The sequence below is a fragment of the Macrotis lagotis genome, chromosome 1 (genome assembly GCF_037893015.1).
Source record: "Macrotis lagotis isolate mMagLag1 chromosome 1, bilby.v1.9.chrom.fasta, whole genome shotgun sequence".
NCBI classification, from domain to species: domain Eukaryota; kingdom Metazoa; phylum Chordata; class Mammalia; order Peramelemorphia; family Peramelidae; genus Macrotis; species Macrotis lagotis.
In genome coordinates this window covers 394,898,331-394,905,341 of record NC_133658.1, presented here as the reverse complement: position 1 = coordinate 394,905,341, position 7,011 = coordinate 394,898,331, and the positions used below count along the sequence as shown (strand labels likewise).

The 7,011-nt window shown below is 39.5% G+C and overlaps 1 pseudogene; it reads right to left on the bottom strand.

The window, feature by feature from the left end:
* Nucleotides 1–4,421: 4,421 nt before the first annotated feature.
* On the bottom strand, nucleotides 4,422–5,296 carry LOC141518309 (small ribosomal subunit protein uS5 pseudogene; annotated as a pseudogene).
* Between the last annotated feature and the right edge of the window lie 1,715 nt (nucleotides 5,297–7,011).

Here is a 7,011-nt window from a genome sequence, read left to right as displayed (position 1 = left end):
AACTAAAAAAAATAGACTTTGATAAAATGCAACATCCATTCCTATTAAAAATGCCAGAAAGTTTAGGAATAAATGGTTTTCCTTAAAATAATAAGTAGTATCTATCTAAAACCATCAACAAATATTATATGTAAAGAGGATAAACTCAGAGCATTTTCAATAAGAACAGGGGTGAAACAAGGATGCCCATTATCATTTTTCATTTTTGTCAACTTGGCTGAACTGAAGAGTATGAAATGGAACCATTATCACCATTACTATTCAATATAGTGTTAGAAGTATGTATTAGCTTTAGTAATATGAGAAGAAAAAAGAAATTGAAGTAATCAGAATTGGCAATAAGGATACAAAACTTTCACTCTTTTCAGATCATATGATGGTATACTTAGGGAACCTGAGAAAATCATTTAAAAAACTCCTTGAAACAATGAACAAATTCAGCAAAGTAGTAGGATATAAAATAGACCCACATAAATCATCAGCATTTCTATAAATGAACTACAAAGCCCAAGAGGAAGTGATAGAAAGAGAAAATACATTTAATGTAATTATAGACAACGTTAAATATTTGGAAATCCACCTCCAAGACAAACCCAGAAATTGTATGAAAATAGTTATAAAAGCACTTTTTACTCCAATAAAGTCAGATCAAAATAATTGGAAAAATGTCAGTTGTTCAGTTGAGCTAATATAATAAAAATGACAATTCTACCCAAATTAAATTACTTATTCAGTGCCCATACCAATCAAACTATCCAATAACTATTTTACCAAGCTAGAAAAAATAGTAACAAAATTCATATGGAGCAACAAAAGGGCAAGAATAGCTAGAGAACTTGCTAGGAAGGTTGCCTAGCTCTACCATTTCTAAAACTATACTACAAAGCAGCAGTCATCAAAACTGCCTGGTACTGGTTAAGAAATAGAGTAATGGATCATGGATTAGGATGGGTTCAAAAGAAACAGTAGTAAATGACTGCTGTAATCTACTGTTTGATAAACTCAAAGACTTCTGGAATAAGAACTCACTATTTGATAAAAATGTTTGGGAAAACTGGAAAATGGTATGGAAAAAATTAAGCATAGACCCACATCTCACACCCTATATACCAAAATAAGGTCAAATGGGTACATATTTTAGACATAAAGGGTGACACCATAGATAAATTAATAGACCAAGAAATACTCTTTCAGATCTATGGAAAGGGGACAAATTTATGATCAAGCAAATAGAGTGCATTATAAACCGCAAAATGAATGATTTTGACTATATTAAATTGAAAAAGTTTTACTAATAAAATCAATGCTGCCAAAATTTGAAGGGAACCAGAAGACTGGAAAGCAACCTTCACAACTAGGAGTTCTGATAAAGATCTCATTTCTGAAATATATAGAGAATTGCATCAAATTTTTTAGGTTATAAGTCATTCCCCAATTTATAAATGGTCAAGGGATCTGAATTGATATTTTCCAAATGAAGCCATTAAAGGAATTTATCTAATCATAGGAAATAATGCTCCAAATCATGAATGATTAGAGAAATGCACATTAAAACAACTCTGAGGTATCACCTTACACCTAGCAGATTGGTTAAGATGAGAAAAAAGAAAAACTGTCAAAGTTGGGGAGGTTGTGGGAGGATTGGGTCGTAAGGCATTGCTGGTAAACTTGTGAACTGATCCCACTGTTCTGGGGAACAATATGGAACTATGTCCAAAGAACAACAAAACTGTTCAGACCCTTTTGACCCATCAATTCCAATTCTGGGCCTATCTAGAAGAAATCATTAAAAAATGGGAAAAGTCCCACATATTCCAAAATATTTATAGCAGCTCTTTTTTGTAGTGGCAAAGAATTGGAAATTGAGGGCATACCCACCAATTGGGAAATGGCTAAGCAAGTTATGGTATATATGAATATGAATAAATATGAATTCATAAGAAACCATTAATGGTCAGAATCTATAGAAACATGGAATGAATTACAGGATCTGATGCTGAGGGAAGGGAGCAGGACCAAGAGAGCAATGGGTACATCAACAACAAACACTGTGAGATGAACAACCTTGAAGGAAGCAGCTCCTCTTAGCAGTCCAGAGAAATAGAACAACTATATTAGACCAGTTATGGACAATGTTATCCCCACCCAGAGGAAGAAAAACAAAACAAAACAGCAAAAAATTTTCAGATTCTGATGAACACTACATTCACTTGTTTAGCGACATTCTCTGCATCTCTTTGGTCAGGGCTGCAACATGGGTGGAGGGACAGAGCTAGCTCGATCTGGAAGCCGGGGGTGAGGGAGTGCTGCTGCCACTGCTGCGAATGGCATCATCTAGAGGGTCAGGTCAGATTAGATGGTTGGGAATCTATAGCGGGGCAGTGCAATCTGTGGGAAAAACACAAGCAAACCCTCTGCCTTGTGTTAGGATGGGGGAGGAAGGGAAGCAGGCAAGGACCAAGGCTAGGGCTTGCAATTCTGCCCATTTGCTTCTGTAAAGGGTACATAAGCCTGTGGAATGGGTCCAGGGGAGGGAGATGAGAAGGGGAATGTGCTGACAGGGTGTGCTGAAATCCCCTTGAGGAGAGGGGAGGGTGGGTAATGGTAATCAATAGACCCAGCAAAAATCTCTCATCTGACAGGCATCTGTGAAGTCATTAGTTGCTGCTGAAGGGGCAGGGGGAGCATCTTGATGTTTTGGGGGAGGCTGGATCCAGCCATCTTCCCGAGGCAACTCAGGGTAGAAATGAGGCTTTGTGGGGGTGGTTTGTAGGGCGGAGGATCTGGGGAGGGCTTAGGAGGAGGGGGGCAAGTGGATTTCTCATCAGTTTGAGTGCCCTCATCACAGACCTCAGTGAGGTGGCACGGGCTCTCTGCCCTTGATTTCTCTGCATCTAAAGCTGCCTGTAAACTATTTGGATGTCCTTCCTCTCTCTCGCTGAATAGGATAGAAGGACAGCAGGGCAGAAAAGTCACCATGGACCTCAGCTCTGCAGGCAAGTGTCAAGACATGCCCCCAAATATCAGGATCCATGATATGGCCAGCTTCAATCCAGGGGGCCAAAGCCAAAACTGCCTGGAGTGTTATCTTACATTATCTTTCAGAGCATTTCAGGTGACAGGAACTTAGGAAGTCTAAGAACCCGTACTTGGGCATCTTGGGAAGAAGGGGGAAGATTCCCCATTATGTTAAGGGACTACAGGGGGCTCTAGAAATCATGGTGTTGCTGGGGTGAGGGGGCTGTCAGAGACCAGTTGATGTGGGGCACTTACCTCATTCAGTGAGGAGGAATGTGAATTCTGAGGTGTCCCTCAGATTTTTGGGGGGTCTCGGGTTTCAGTACCATTTGTACCATTTGCTTCAACTTAGGGGCCACAGTGATGACCTCCCTCCTGGAGCTGAGAATAAGGAGTCAAGCCTCCACTGCCTTATGCCTCTAGCTCAAATTTATTACTGCTTTGTTGGGAGCCAGGGTCTCTAAGCTGTTTGACACAGTTGCAGCAAGAAGACTCAAGGCAGTCACACTGCCTGATGGAACAACATTTCCTTCTTCAATATATATATAGGAATTTCATGCATACCAATATTTATAGGTTCATCGTTGATTACAATATTTACTCATCCTAATACTGGAATGACTCTAAAGGAAGGATTTCAGAAAAATTCCTTGAATAAAACAGATTGTAAACTCTGTCCAAATTTAATAGGACTGCCTCTCCCTGAGGCATACAAAAGGCTTCAACATTATGAAATCTCTGGAAAATCCAATACTGGGAATTCCAAGGAGATGTCAGAATATATATATATATATATATATATATATATATATATATATATATATATATATATATATATATATATACAGGGAAAAGAGATATAAGATGGGTCATATAGAATTCCAGGGAAATTAATAGTTTTTCCCCCCTTACCATACACAGGAATATATGAAAAAGATGGTGAGAAAATAGTCAGTACAGGTGACCGATATGTGAACTCTAGCAGCCTTAGTTTCATAGGAAAGAATAAAAAAGTCACAGAAGCTGTGGCTTCTATCAACAAGGCCTGAAAGAAAAATTGGTTATTGTAAGAGTTAACGGATGGGTGGACAAACATAAAGACCCTCAATATAGATTGTTTAGGAAGTGTATGGAAAACATTACTTACCCAAAAAATAAAAAAAAACTTTCCATTAAAAGAATTGCTTAATAATAACTTTAAATGAATTAACAATTATACAATGTAGTAATGAATAAGGTAACAGGTTAAGGTCATCATGGTCTGAGTAGGGATAAGAAATCAATTAACTATATGATTATTACTTAAACTTATAATCACATGATTAAAACTTGTAACCATATGAACTATATGATTTTTTTTAGCAGGCATAGCTAAATTTATTCCTTGTTTATAAAAAACAAATCTATGTGGCTGCCACAGCAGCTGCCTGGATCCTCTGAACAGACACTCGAGTGTGAGTCTTCACAAGATGATCCGTGAATTCCTGATAGGGAGACTTCGTGAACACAGTCTCCTTCCACAGGTCTGGGGTTAGATAGCTGTATGTTTTAGAGATGGCATCAAAGGTGGCTTTAGCAAAGTTGCCCAGAGTTGCAGTACAGCCTCTAGAAGAAGTGTAGCAGTCATCAATTCCAGCCATCATTAGGAGCTTCTTAGGAACAGGAGCAGAAACAATGCCAGTACCTCTAGAGGCAGGGATCAGGCGCACCAGAACCGATCCACATTGCCCAGTGACCTTGCAGGGCACTGTGTGAGGTTTGCCAATCTTGTTCCCCCAGTAGCCACGTCTCACAGGAACGATGGAAAGCTTGGCCAGAATGATAGCACCACAAATTGCTGTGGCCACTTCCTTGGAACACTTGACACCCAGACCAACATGGCCATTGTAATCACCAATAGCCACAAAAGCCTTGAACCTGGTACGTTGTCCAGCTCTAGTTTGTTTCTGAACAGGCATGATCTTCAGAACCTCATCTTTCAATGAAGATACCAGGAAGAAATCTATGATTCCAGACTCCTTGATAAGAAGCGAGAAAAGATAAATCTCTTCCAAAGACTTGATCTTCATGTCCTTGACGAGGCGGCCCAGGTTAGTGACAGGAACCCACTTCTTGTCTTCGGCCTTTCCTCCGTGGGCCCCGCGTCCGCGCCCTCTACCACGGCCCGGGCCCCTGCCTCGGCCTCCGCTGCTGAAGCCACAGTGGAAGCCACGGCGAGCTCCGACGCCCGGCCCCCGGGGCTTCCCGCTCCTCCTGCAGCACCGGAGTCGTCTGCCATTTGGTGTTCGCTGGAAGTAGAAGCGAACTATATGATTGATGATGAAAATTGTACATTTTTGTAACCAAGGAAATGATCTCAGCTTGCTTGCTTGAAACATACATGATTCTGAGAATATAAAAATAAATCCAAGCAGCTGACAGTCAGTCAACCTGCTCCTGCCTTTACCCACTTGTTGACTCAATTCATTTTTCCAACTCTATCCCTCCTGTCAGTTTCCAAGTACCCCGTGGAGGCTGGACCCCTGCACTGCTTAGCTTCTACATATATACTGTTAGGTCTTCTGGGGTAGAACAAAGAAAATGAGGGAATGGGGATGCACATGCGGTATACATGCAGCGTCTTGCATTACAGGATAAGGGGGTACGTTAGGGGGGAGGTGGTAAAACACAGCTTTGTCCTGTGCCCTTGGGAGGTGGGGTGGAATGACCAGCTCCCAAGGACTCCAGTGCACCTTATCTCTCAGGGTGGCATGCCAGTTCCTGAGACTGTCCAGGGGGTGGGGCTGATAGAACAGCCTGTGTTCCCACACTAAGTGTCAAGTGTCTGAGACTAGATTAGAACTCAGGTCCTTCCTGACTCCAGGGCCGGTGCTCTGTCTAACAGTGCCACTTAACAACCTCTTATTTTCTTGAATCAAGGATTCTTCCCCTACCCAAAAATCTAAATGATAATCTTTTCTTCATTTCTCTAATTTATCTTTTTTTTGTTTTAAAAACATTTCTATTTAAAGTTTTGAGTTCCAAATTATAACCCCTTCTCCTATCCCTCCCTTCCTTCACACCCTGAGATGGTAAGCAATCAGATAAAGGTGTTCATGTACAATTATGTAAAATATTTGCATATTAGTCAAATAGTACAAGAAGACTCAAATAAAGGAAAAAAATGTCAGAATCAAAATGAAAAAAATAGCTTATTTCAGTCTGTATTCAATCAATATCATTTTTTTCCCTGGAGGTAGATAGTATGTTTCATTATTAGTTCTTTGGGATTGTCTTCGATCATTGAATTGCTGAGAAAGTCTGATTCATGCACAATTCTTCTTTGAACAAGTTTGTTGTCATTGTGTACAATATCCTCCAGTTCTGTTCACTTAAGTATGTATGAGTCCATGTAACTGAGACAGTTATCAGACCCACTTTATTATCAGGGTTTTCCAGGTTTTTCTGAAATCATCCTGATTGCCATTTCTTATTTCATTTCAATCATATACCATAGCTTATTTAGTCATTACCTGGTTGATGAGAATTCCTTCAATTTCCAATTCTTGGTTACTAATGCTATAAATTAATTACTATACTGATACAAAAAATAGCACAAGATTTTGTTCAAATAATCTTTACCTTTTTTTTCCTGGATGTCTTTGGGACATAGATCTAGCAGTGTTATTACTGGATCAAAGTGTATGCACCATTTTAGAGACCTTTGGGTATAGTTCCAAATTGTTTTCCAGAATGGTTAGATTAGTTCATAACTTCACCAACAATGAAATAGTGTCCCAGTTTTCCCATTCCCTCCAACAGTCAACATTTCTCTTTTTTGTCTTATTAGTCACTCTGATGTTTTAATTTTCATTTCTCTAATTAAGAATGCATTTTAAATAGGCTAAAGATAACTTTGATTTCTATGTCTGGAAAACTACCTATTCATGTCCGTTGATCATTTATCAATGAGGTAATGACTTGCATTTTCATAAATTTGACTCAGTTCTCTTT